We start from the raw sequence: 12,950 nt of genomic DNA, 5'->3' as shown, positions 1-12,950 counted from the left end.
TGCCCGAGAACACTGGTTGCTCTTGCAGAGAAATGTGTTCTGTCCTAAGCACTGACATCCAGTGAATCACAACCTCCCTAACTCCAGTTCCAGAAGAATGAGACACCCTCATGTGGCCACTGCAGGTACCTGTATGCCACGTGGGGACTGCACGCACACACACACACACACACACACACACTCACACACACACACACACACACACACACTCAATCAATCAATGTTTAGATTAAAATAAAGAAGAAAATGAAGTGCAGAGATGTCCCTCTGGAGATGGACCTATATTATCAACCTATTGGGGATTCTCGTTTTCTCTGACTTTAACTTACTCTAGTTGTGACGGCTAATCTTGGGTGTCAACTAGACACACCTTGTTGGGGGTGGGGGGAACTTCTCAGCTACAGAATTGTCTTCATCAGATGAGCCTGTGGGCCTGTCTATGGGGAATTGTCTTGATTGCTGATTAGCATAGGAGGACCCAGCCCACGGTGAGTGATGTCATCCCTCAGCAGGTGCCCCTGAGCTGTATAGGGAAAGTAGCTGAATGTAACTCTTAGAGCGAGCCAAAATGGCAACTCTCTTTCCTGTGTTTTCTTTCTTTCCTTGCTTCCGGCTACTGTCTTGAATTCCTGCCTTGACTTCCCTCCATGTTGGACTATAAGCTTAGTTAAAGCCCTTTCTCCTCAAGTTGTCTTCAGTCACGGTATTTACCACAGCTTATCACAGAGTACCAGTCTTTGTCTCAATCTCAGAATATGGGCTGGCTTGGACGGCTCAGGTAGGGACTACTCGCCTCCCGGACAAGAAGACCTGGGTTCGGTTCCCCAACATAAACTAGATATGGTGGTGCACACTTACAACCCTATCATTGAAAGAGCAGAGGCAGGAAAATAAAGCAAGCATTCTGTAGACAGAATGGCAGGCCTCACTGAGGAAGCAGTGGCCACCTCTGCATAAACGTCGGGGGGGGGGGGGGGTGCTGCACAGCTGTGGAGGCAACTTCTACATGAGGACCAAATAGAAGACTGCCTGAGAGCCTAAAGATCAGTGACACAGACAACGACAACCAATCAGGAACTGCCACTTGGAAGACACGCTAGCCTGAGACCAATGGAACGAGGGTAGAGTGTATAAAGGGCTCTCCCTGAGACTTAATAAACGAGCTTGGCAGAGTTCTCACGAGCTTGCTGCAGCCTTCTCACCTGCTCTGAGTAGAGTCTGAGCAGTTGATTCCAGTAAAGCAACAGCATTCAAGGTCATCCTCAGCCACATAGTGAGTTTGAGGCCAGCTTGAGTGACATGACAGCCTATTTCAAAACAAAACAACACAACACAAAACAAGAAAAAAGTCAAAAGAGATCCACAGTAGCGAAAAGCTTTCCCTGTGTGATGAGTGCTGTCGCTGAGTCTTGTTTGGGGATAGTCCGGCCCCTCTTACATCTGTTTACCTTGTTCTGATTTGATCCCCGTGCTTCCACCTGCTCTCTTTGATGATGCCGAAGCCCATAAAAGATCAGCCCAAGCTGTAAGGAAAAAGTAAAGACAGGGGCTGGAGAGATGGCTCAGCGGTTAAGAGCACCGACTGCTCTTTCAGAGATCCTGAGTTCAATTCCCAGCAACTACATGGTGGCTCACAACCATTCGTAATGGGGTCCTCTTGTGTTATGTCTGAAGAGAGCAATGGTGTACTCATAGACATAAAATAATAAATAAATATTTTTTAAAAAATGTTTAAAAAGGGGAGGGACCGAGCAGTGGTGGCCCACACCTTTAATCCTAGCACTTGGGAGGCAGAGGCAGGCACATTTCTGGGTTCGAGGTCAACCTGGTCTACAGAGTGAGTTCCAGGACAGCCAGGGCTATACAGAGAAACACTCTAAATAAATAAATAAATAAATAAATAAATAAATAAATAAATAAAAGTAAGGACAGTCCTAAGTCACCATGGGGGTCAATGTGCCACCCCAACATTTGATGATCAGCACAGCCACCTGCTGCAGCTCTCAGAAACGGGGCAGTGTTGCTGCAGGTCATTCGATCTTGTGCACTTGACACCCAGACTCCGAAGGCTTCAGTCTAACTCCTAGGGGATTCAGGCATCTACCTGAGACATTTCGTACTAGCAGACCCTCAGAAATGAGAACAGAGCTAGCATTGGGTACCCCAAGATCTTGAACGGGTGTGCTCCAACTTCACATGGCCGACATTTGCCTAGAGACATATACATCAGATGAATCATGTTAGACTAGTGAAGAAGTTGTCTAAACAACAAAACCATGCAGTGGATCTCCTATACATTAAAACATTTCAAACATAAGTAGTGCCTCGCTTTGTAAATATAGACTTAGGACTCTTGAAAAAGAAAATAAAATGTTACCTAGAACTTTGTATTATAACCAAATAGGAGATCTTATCATTAGAATATTGTGGCCATGAGTGATTGAGCCCAGATCTGCCTTAGAGATGGTAATAGAGACTAATAGCTCAAAACTAAGCCCAGGCTTTAAGTATTGGTTGATCTAGAGGACCCCATAGTGCCACCAGCTGTGGCCTTCGTCCTGGCTTTCTGCCTCTCTTCCTAGGGATTCCTTTCACCTTTGGATTATGCTGTAGAAGCTGAGTCATTGTTCTCTAAGAAGGAATCACGTGTGAATGCTCAGTCATTTGGCTTTTTTTTTTTTCTAAAATTAAAACAATCTACAGAGTAAACAGTGTTTAAGAAGCAAAACTTTGTTTGAGCCTCTTAAGGTCCATGGGGAAGATTCCTTTTTTGCTGTGGTACAGAGATATGTCTGCCATTCAAGGGAGCTGTGGGGGAACACATATCTCCCAAGCCATACAGTGCACTAAATTCTGTGTTGGGAGAAAATTGTCCAGCATGTGGCCTTCTTTGTCTATTGCGTCCTAGGGAAGTAAATGAGACCCAGAGAGTGGAAGGGATTTAAAAGACACTTCAACTGTGAATGGGGATCAAGGCTCTTTAGGCCCAAGTTTGTTTATTTGTCAAGAAAAACCAGCCGCAAATCAAAGTCTCGCCAGACTTTCCCTACTCCAGACCAGCCACATCCCCAGGTGCAGTTTCGGAGAGCAAGTTCAGAGTTCTGATACCCTCAGCATCCATCCTGGTCCACTGGGAATCGAGGAACTCTGATGGCAGAGGACACTGTGTATTTCACTGGTCTTTCACACTCAGGACTTTGAGAAGATGGTTGTTTAGAAAGACACTGTGGTTTATGGACTCATCCCGGTCCACCCTACACAGTCTTTTTTACTTCAGGTGAAGGCTTCAGAAGTACCCTCGGATCTCCTCCATCAACTTTGCATATTGAAAGCAAGTTTGAGGCGCTGCTCTAACCACAGAAAACCTTCTTATCCTCTAAGTGTCCGAGGGCGTTGGGGAACATTTTTTAAAGACTGTCAATATCATTAGTGTTGAGTTACTAATATCTACGCTTTTTCTGAAAACTGTAAAGAGATGGAATTCATTGGCTTTCATCTGGCAGCGTTCTTGCTCCTCTATTTGTTTTGCAAGGAACTTCAAGTCCTTTCTGCATGTAATCTTCAGTCTGCCAAATTGTATGCATGACTTGTGTTGGTGTTGAGAGGTAATTGCTCATTTGAACATTCTGAATCTTGCCGTCTATGGTAACTTACATTCCCCACAAGAGATAAGTGAACAGAGAGACCATAAACTGACTCTGAGCAATACCATTGCCATATCAGTGCAAATAAGACCCCATCAATTCTTCTACAGAACTGTTTGTAAACATTTGGAACCTTGTTAAAGAATTTAAAAATCTCTTAGACCAGCCTGCTGTTGCTAGACAGTCAGAAAAACTCTTCTGGAAGTTGTACACCAACATCAATCAACACACACTCCTTGCACATGCACAAGCTCACACGTGTACATACACACACACACACCAAGCTAGTAGACTCATGCAGATCCCCCATTGCATTTCTGAATCTATAAGGAAAGGAATTGCCTCCTCTTGTTTCCTCCAAAAATAAATTTTAACCATGTGAGACAGTTGGGAAGCTAGCATAGCAGCCACACAGTTATCTGCAGGGCTGGTCTCAGGCTAGAAGCAAGCCCAGTAGTTGAAGGAATGCCTCATCCTACTCTCCCAAAGGTTTCTTTTATTTATTTATTTATTTATTAGGGTTTTTTTTACGTTTTTTTAAATTAGGTATTTTCCTCATTTACATTTCCAATGCTATCCAAAAAGTCCCCAATATACTCCCCCCCCCTCCCCTACCCACCCACTCCCACTTTTTGGCCCTGGCGTTCCCCTGTACTGGGGCATATAAAGTTTGCAAGTCCAATGGGCCTCTCTTTCCAGGGATGGCCGACTAGGCCATCTTTTGATACATATGCAGCTAGAGTCAAGAGCTCTGGAGTACTGGTTAGTTCATAATGTTGTTCCACCTATAGGGTTGCAGATCCCTTTAGCTCCTTGGGTACTTTCTCTAGCTCCTCCTTGTGATCCATCCAATAGCTCACTGTGAGCATCCACTTCTGTGTTTGCTAGGCCCTGGCATTGTCTCACAAGAGACACCTATATCTGGGTCCTTTCAGGAAAATCTTGCTAGTGTATGCAATGGTGTCAGCGTTTAGAAGCTGATTATGGGATGGATCCCTGGATATGGCAGTCTTTAGATGGTCCATCCTTTCGTCACAGCTCCAAACTTTATCTCTGTAACTCTTTCCATGGGTGTTTTGTTCCCAATTCCAAGAAGGGGCACAGTGTCCACACTTTGGTCTTCATTCTTCTTGAGTTTCATGCGTTTAACAAATTGTATCTTATATCTTGGGTATCCTAAGTTTTTGGGCTAATATCCACTTATCAGTGAGTACATATTGTGTGAGTTCCTTTGTGATTGTGTTACCTCACTCAGGATGATGCCCTCCAGATCCATCCATTTGCCTAGGAATTTCATAAATTCATTCCTTTTAATAGCTGAGTAGTACTCCATTGTGTAAATGTACCACATTTTCTGTATCCATTCCTCTGTTGAGGGGCATCTGGGTTCTTCCAGCTTCTGGCTATTATAAATAAGGCTGCTATGAACATAGTGGAGCATGGGTTCTTCTTACCGGTTGGAACATCTTCTGGATATATGCCCAGGAGAGGTATTGCTGGATCCTCCGGTAGTATTATGTCCAAATTTCAGAGGAACTGCCAAACTGATTTCCAGAATGGTTGTACAAGCTTGCAATCCCACCAAAATTGAAGGAGTGTTCCTCTTTCTCCACATCCTCGCCAGCATCTGCTGTCACCTGAATTTTTGACCTTAGCATTTCTGACTGGTGTGAGGTGGAATCTCAGGGTTGTTTTGATTTGCATTTCCCTGATGATTAAGGATGTTGAACATTTTTTCAGGTGCTTCTCTGCCATTCGGTATTCCTCAGGTGAGAATTCTTTGTTCAGTTCTGAGCCCCATTTTGATGGGATTATTTGATTTTCTGGAGTCCACCTTCTTGAGTTCTTTATATATATTGGATATTAGTCCCCTATCTGATTTAGGATAGGTAAAGATCCTTTCCCAATCTGTTGGTGGTCTTTCTGTCTTATTGACAGTGTCTTTTGCCTTGGAGAAGCGTTGCAACTTTATGAGGTTCCATTTATCGATTCTCGATCTTACAGCACAAGCCTTTGCTGTTCTATTGAGGAATTTTCCCCCTGTACCCATATCTTCGAGGCTTTTCCCTACTTTCTCCTCTATAAGTTTCAGTGTCTCTGGTTTTAGGTGGAGTTCCTTAATCCACTTAGATTTGACCTTAGTACAAGGAGATAGGAATGGATCAATTTGCATTCTTCTACATGATAACCTCAAGTTGTGCCAGCACCATTTGTTGAAAATGCTGTCTTTTTTCCACTGGATGGTTTTTGCTCCCTTTCAAAGATAAAGTGATCATAGGTGTGTGGGTTCATCTCAGGGTCTTCAATTCTGTTCCATTGGTCTACTTGTCTGTCGTTATCCCAGTACCATGCAGTTTTTATCACAATTGCTCTGTAGTACAGCTTTAGGTCAGGCATGGTGATTCCACCAGAGGTTCTTATATCCTTGAAAGGAGTTGTTGCTATCCTAGGTTTTTTGTTGTTCCAGATGAATTTGCAGATTGCCCTGTCTAATTCCTTGAAGAATTTAGTTGGAATTTTGATGGGGATTGCATTGAATCTGTAGATTGTTTTTGGCAAGATAGCCATTTTTACAATGTTAATTCTGCCAATCCATGAGCATGGGAGATCTTTCCATCTTCTGAGATCTTCTTTAATTTCTTTCTTCAGAGACTTGAAGTTCTTGTCATACAGATCTTCCACTTCCTTAGTTAGAATCACACCAAGGTATTTAATATTTTTTGTGACTATTGAGAAGGGTGTTGTTTCTCTAATTTCATTCTCATCCTGTTTATCCTTTGTGTACAGAAAGGCCATTGACTTGCTTGAGTTAATTTTATATCCAGCTACTTCATTGAAGCTGTTTATCAGGCTTAGGAGTTCTCTGGTGGAATTTTTAGGGTCACTTATATATACTATCATATCATCTGCAAAGAGTGATATTTTGACGACTTCTTTTCCAATTTGTATCCCCTTGATCTCCTTTTGTTGTCTAATTGCTCTGGCTAGGACTTCAAGTCCAATGTTGAATAGGTAGGGAGAGAGTGGGCAGCCTTGTATAGTCCCTGATTTTAGTGGTATTTCTTCCAGCTTCTCACCATTTACTTTGATGTTGGCTACTGGTTTGCTGTAGATTGCTTTTATCATGTTTAGGTATGGGCCTTGAATTCCTGATCTTTCCAAGACTTTTATCATGAATGGGTGTTGGATATTGTCAAAGGCTTTCTCAGCATCTAACGAGATGATCATGTGGTTTTTGTCTTTGAGTTTGTTTATATACTGGATTACGTTGATGGATTTCTGTATATTGAACCATCCTTGCATCCCTGGGATGAAACCTACTTGGTCAGGAAGGATGATTGTTTTGATGTGTTCTTGGATTCAGTTAGTGAGAACTTTATTGAGTATTTTTGCATTGATATTCATAAGGGAAATTGGTCTGAAGTTCTCTATCTTTGTTGGGTCTTTTTGTGGTTTAGGTATCAGAGTAATTGTGGCTTCATAGAATGAGTTGGGTAGAGTACCTTCTGTTTCTATTTTGTGGAATAGTTTGTGAAGAATTGGGATTAGATCTTCTTTGAAGGTCTGATAGAACTCTGCACTAAACCCATCTGGTCCTGGGCTCTTTTTGGTTGGGAGACTATTAATGACTGCTTCTAGTTCTTTAGGTGATATAGGACTGTTTAGGTCATTAACCTGATCTTGATTTAAATTTGGTACCTGGTATCTGTCTAGAAACTTGTCCATTTCATCCAGGTTCTCCAGTTTTGTTGAGTATAGCCTTTTGTAGAAGGATCTGATGGTGTTTTGGATTTCTTCAGGATCTGTTGTTATGTCTCCCTTTTTATTTCTGATTTTGTTAATTAGAATACTTTCCCTGTGCCCTCTAGTGACTCTGACTAAGGGTTTATCTATCCTGTTGATTTTCTCAAAGAACGAGCTCCTCGATTGGTTGATTCTTTGAATAGTTCTTCTTGTTTCTACATGGTTGATTTCACCCCTGAGTTTGATTATTTCCTGCTGTCTACTCCTCTTGGGTGACTTTCCTTCCTTTTGTTCTACAGCTTTTAGGTGTGTTGTCAAGCTGCTAATGTGTGCTCTCTCTAGTTTCTTTTTGGAGGCACTCAGAGCTATGAGTTTTCCTCTTAGAAATGCTTTCATTGTGTCCCATAACTTTGGGTATGTTGTGGCTTCATTTTCATTAAACTCCAAAAAGTCCTTAATTTCTTTCTTTATTCCTTCCTTGACCAAGGTATCATTGAGAAGAGTGTTGTTTAGTTTCCATGTGTGTGTTGGCTTTCTAATATTTATGTTGTTATTGAAGATCAGTCTTAGTCCATGGTGATCTGATAGGATGCATGGGACAATTTTAATATTTTTATATATGTTGAGGCTTGTTTTGTGACCAATTATGTGGTCAATTTTGGAGAAGGTACCGTGAGGTGCTGAGAAGAAGGTATATCCTTTTGTTTTAGGATAAAATGTTCTGTAGATATCTGTCAGATCCATTTGTTTCATAACCTCTGTTAGTTTCACTGTGTCCCAGTTTAGTTTCTGCTTCCATGATCTGTCCATTGGTGAAAGTGGTGTGTTGAAGTCTCCCACTATTATTGTGTGAGGTGCAATGTGTTCTTTGAGCTTTACTAAAGTATCTTTAATGAATGTGGCTGCCCTTCTATTTGGAGCATAGATATTCAGAATTGATAGTTCCTCTTGGAGGATTTTACATTTGATGAGTATGAAGTGCCCTTCCTTGTCTTTTTTGATGACTTTGGGTTGGAAGTTGATTTTATTAGATATTAGGATGGTTACTCCAGCTTGTTTCTTCCTACCATTTGCTTGGAAAATTGTTTTTTTCATCCTTTCATTCTGAGGTAGTGTCTGTCTTTTTTCCTGAGATGAGTTTCCTGTAAGCATCAAAATGTTGGGTCCTGTTTGTGTAGCCAGTCTGTTAGTCTATGTCTTTTTATTGGGGAGTTGAGTCCATTGATATTAAGAGATATTAAGGAAAAGTAATTGTTGCTTCCTTTTATTTTTGTTTTTAGAGTTGGCATTCTGTTTTTGTGGCTGTCTTCTTTTAGGTTTGTTGAGGGATTACCTTCTTGCTTTTTCTAGGATGTGGTTTCCATCCTTGTATTGGTTTTTTTCTGTTATTATCCTTTGAAGGGCGGGATTCGTGGAAAGATAATGTGTGAATTTGGTTTTGTCGTGGAATACTTTGGTTTCTCCATCTATGGTAATTGAGAGTTTGGCTGGGTATAGTAGCCTGGGCTGGAATTTGTGTTCTCTTAGTTTCTGTATAACATCTGTCCAGGCCCTTCTGGCTTTCATAGTCTCTGGTGAAAAATCTGGTGTAATTCTGATAGGCTTGCCTTTATATGTTACTTGACCTTTTTCCCTTACTGCTTTTAGTATTCTATCTTTATTTAGTGCATTTGTTGTTCTGATTATTATGTGTCAGGAGGAATTTCTTTTCTGGTCCAGTTTATTTGGAGTTCTGTAGGCTTCTTGTATGTTCATGGGCATGTCTTTCTTTAGATTTGGGAAGTTTTCTTCTATAATTTTGTTGAAGATATTTGCTGGTCCTTTGAGTTGAAAATCTTCATTCTCATCTACTCCTATTATCCGTAGGTTTGGTCTTCTCATTGTGTCATGTATTTCCTGGATGTTCTGAGTTAGGATCTTTTTGGATTTTGTATTTTCTTTGATTGTTGTGCCGATGTTCTCTATGGAGTCTTCTGTACCTGAGATTCTCTCTTCCATCTCTTGTATTCTGTTGCTGATGTTCGCATCTATGGTTCCAGATTTCTTTCCTAGGGTTTCTATCTGCAGCGTTGCCTCAATTTGGGTTTTTTTTATTGTGTTTACTTGCCTTTTTATGTCTTGGATGGTTTTATTCAATTCCATCACCTGTTTGGTCTGGTTTTCCTTCAATTCATTAAGGGATTTTTGTGCTTCCTCTTTAATGTCTTCTACCTGTTTAGCAGTGTTCTGCAATTCTTTAAGGAATTTTTGTGCTTCCTCTTTAATATCTTCTACCTGTTTAGCAGTGTTCTCCTGTAGTTCTTTAAGTGTGTTATTAAAGTTCTTCTTGATGTCCTCTACATCATCATGAGATATGCTTTTAGATCCGGGTCTAGCTTTTCCGGTGTGTTGGGGTGCCCTGGACTGGGTTAAGTGGGAGTGGTGGGTTCTGATGATGGTGAGTGGTCCTGGTTTCTGTTAGTAAGATTATTATGTTTACCTTTCGCCATCTGGTAATCTCTGGAGTTAGTTGTTATAGTTGTCTCTGTTTAGAGATTGTTCTTCTGGTGATTCTGATTACCATCTATCAGCAGACCTGGGAGACAGGCTCTCTCCTCTGAGTTTCAGTGGTCAGAGCACTCTCTGCAGGCAAGCTCTCCTCTTTCAGGGAAGGTGCACAGATATCTGGTGTTTGGACCTCCTCCTGGCAGAAGATGAAGGCCCCAAACAGGACCTTTCCCAGAAGCTGTGTTGCTTTGGCAGGTCACAGAAGCTGTCAGCTTGTGTGGTGCACACTCTCACCTGTGCAGACTATGTTCGGTGGAGTCCCGGAACCAAGATGACTACCAGCAATCTAGAGGCAAAAGCCTCCTGGGCTGGGTGGACACCTGTCCTCTGGCCAGGAAGGTGGCCGGATGTCTGAGGCCTGAAAAGGGTGCTGCCTCAGTAGCTCTGTGGCTCCCGCCTGTCCCAGAAGCTGTCAGCTTCTGTGGTGCATACTCTCACGTGTGAGGACTAAGTTCGGCGGAGTCCAGGAACCAAGATGGCTCCTGCTGATCCTGACGCAAAGGGCTCCCGGGCTCGGCGGGGACCTGTCCTCTGGCTGGGATGGTGGACGGATCACCTGAAGTCTTAAGATCCCATGGCTGGTGTTGTGAGTAGCTGGCGGGTGTCAGCCGACTCTGTGCCCTAGTTACCCCAGTGCTGGTCGGACCGGAAGGGGCTTGTGCCCCTACTCAGGCCGGGTTTTCTGCTTCCCTAAAAAAATATGGAACGCTTCACGAATTTGTGTGTCATCCTTGCGCAGGAGCCATGCTAATCTTCTCTGTATCGTTCCAATTTTAGTATATGTGCTGCCGAAGCGAGCACCTCCCAAAGGATTCTGAAGCTTCTTGGGGCACTAGTTCCCTATCCTTAGCAGAATGTGTTAGGGAAAGCATCTCCAATGTTCTCCCACAAGAGTCCTATAAATCAAACAGGCCTGATGAGGAGAGCTAAGTCCCTAGACCCTGTGTAAAAAGCCAGGTGCAGTGGTAGGGTGCATGTGTAGGTCCAACACTCTCATGGCAATGTGAAAACACCAGACTCCTGGCAGGTCATCCTGCCTTAATAAGGTGGAAAAGAAGAACTGACCCCTAAAGGTATTTGTGCATCTCTACACATGCATAATGGCATATACATGCATAAACACACACATACACAGAGAGAGAGAGACAGACAGACAGACAGACAGACAGAGACAGACAGAGAAATAAAAAATAATGTAAATGCATCTTTTATTTGCCTGAAGTAATTGTTATCTCCAATGCCTCCATTGGCTAACCTAGACCTAGTAATGGAACCTTCTAGCCTTTGTACAAGTGGTCCTTGAATGTTTTCAGCCTCTGAGACTTGCTACAGAATAAGCTCAACCCTTCCTAGTTCTATCTGAACTCTGGTTGGCTGAATCAACTCAGCTATTCTGCCTCAAACTCCTCTCCAAGATGACTGATTCAATATGGCTTCTCTCTTGGCGTATGACTTGTTCTGCTTGATGTCAACTAACTCTGGCAATCTGTTCTGATCTGGCTCATTCTCATTCTCTGGCTCATTCTATCTTCACCTGTGTCTAGCTTGTTTTCTCTCTGCAACCTGTCTCTGTACAATTGTCCCATTAAAACTGCCTCCTTCCTTTTTTTCTCTATGCTACTCTTGCTTAAGTAGTTTCCCTTTCCTCTCATCTCCTGAGAACTGGGCATATTCTGTTCTGTCAAAACTTTCTCTGATTCATCACCTTTTCTGCCACTCAATTACACATCACTTTCAAACATGAGTATTTCCTTCTACAAACTAATTTTAAGTTCATTGTTTGGGATTAAAGATGTGTGGTAAGGGCATGTCTGCATTCCAGCCAGAGGGATTAAAGACATGTGATAAGGGCTGAGCCACACCACAACTAGAAACAGTTTGTTTGTTTGTTTGTTTGTTTTTCAGAAAACAACACAATCTTGGGGTTCACTCTGTGATCAAATATGCTGCAACAAAATAAAAAACCAAAACCAGCAAACGCATATGGAAAGAAGCAATGCTAACTATGAAAGACTTAAGCCACAGAGAATTATATTTGTGATTTTTAGATACAGAAAACAAAATAAAGTCCATAAAATATTTAAATAATTAAAGACGTATACTTCTGAATTAGAAAGATATTAATGTAGTTATCTGTTATTATCTAGTAATTCTTTTTATCTTTTTATTTATCAGTCTTCTGCATTGCATATGCTACTACTGAAACTGTTAAAACATGATTTGTAAGAATGATATTTTATTCATTTGTATCTCTTACGTTTTAAAAAAAAATTGTCTGGACTTGAACCCTATCAATGTAAAGTTTCCCATATTTGTTTAACTTTTGTTTCTTCTTCTTGCCTTTTAGAAGTTCATTCAGTAAATTGTTTAATATGTTCCCCATGTGTTAAAACTCTACACTCTTTCAGGAATTAATACTGACACTATATTGTACATATTCAATTCAAGTTTAAAGTAAGTATGCTAAAGACTATTCCCCCAAGAGAAAGATTTTTGGAACACCTCCAGGTCAGCTGCCCACTTTCATTTGGAGGCTATTTGAGGCCTGGCTTTTAAATCTGTGCTTTATTTTTTAAAAGCTAACATTTAGATTCCCTCCTCCAACCCCAGCCCAGTCTGTTTGATTTTCATTTCTCCTTTCCTTCTTCCTGGTTCTGCCCTCTTGTTTTCGATACACATTATAGCATCTTAGACATATCCACATCTGTACCAAATTAATCACCTTATAGGTCAGATTTTGTTTTGGTGACAAACTCCTTCCTTGTGGAAGTTTCTCTTTTAGAAGTTCCTGTGGTGAGGAGGTGTCCATAGCAACCTGGGATGCTGTTTAGGTGACGACTCCCACACACTGTTGTCTAGGAAAGACAACTGTGTTGCATACACAGTTGCTTTTCACACTCTGAAGGGATTGCTCCTCTTTAGCTTTCTGCCTCATCTGTGGAGACTCTGGTTGGCATCCCTTTCCTTTCAGGTTAATGCCAATCCATTCTTTGGTGGTCTGTCATACTATATTGT

At 41.7% G+C, this 12,950-nt stretch overlaps 1 non-coding gene across 1 annotated transcript; it reads right to left on the bottom strand.

The window, feature by feature from the left end:
• Positions 1 to 10,629: 10,629 nt before the first annotated feature.
• On the bottom strand, positions 10,630 to 10,736 carry LOC115030300 (U6 spliceosomal RNA). The gene has a single exon (XR_003835887.1). It is a non-coding gene; the product is annotated as a U6 spliceosomal RNA (small nuclear RNA).
• Positions 10,737 to 12,950: the final 2,214 nt, after the last annotated feature.

This window comes from Mus caroli, unplaced genomic scaffold (assembly GCF_978045245.1).
Source record: "Mus caroli unplaced genomic scaffold, Mus_caroli_1 scaffold_3, whole genome shotgun sequence".
Classification (NCBI taxonomy): Eukaryota; Metazoa; Chordata; class Mammalia; order Rodentia; family Muridae; genus Mus; species Mus caroli.
Note: the sequence above shows the minus strand (reverse complement) of the source record. Positions and strands in the feature narration are given on the sequence as shown.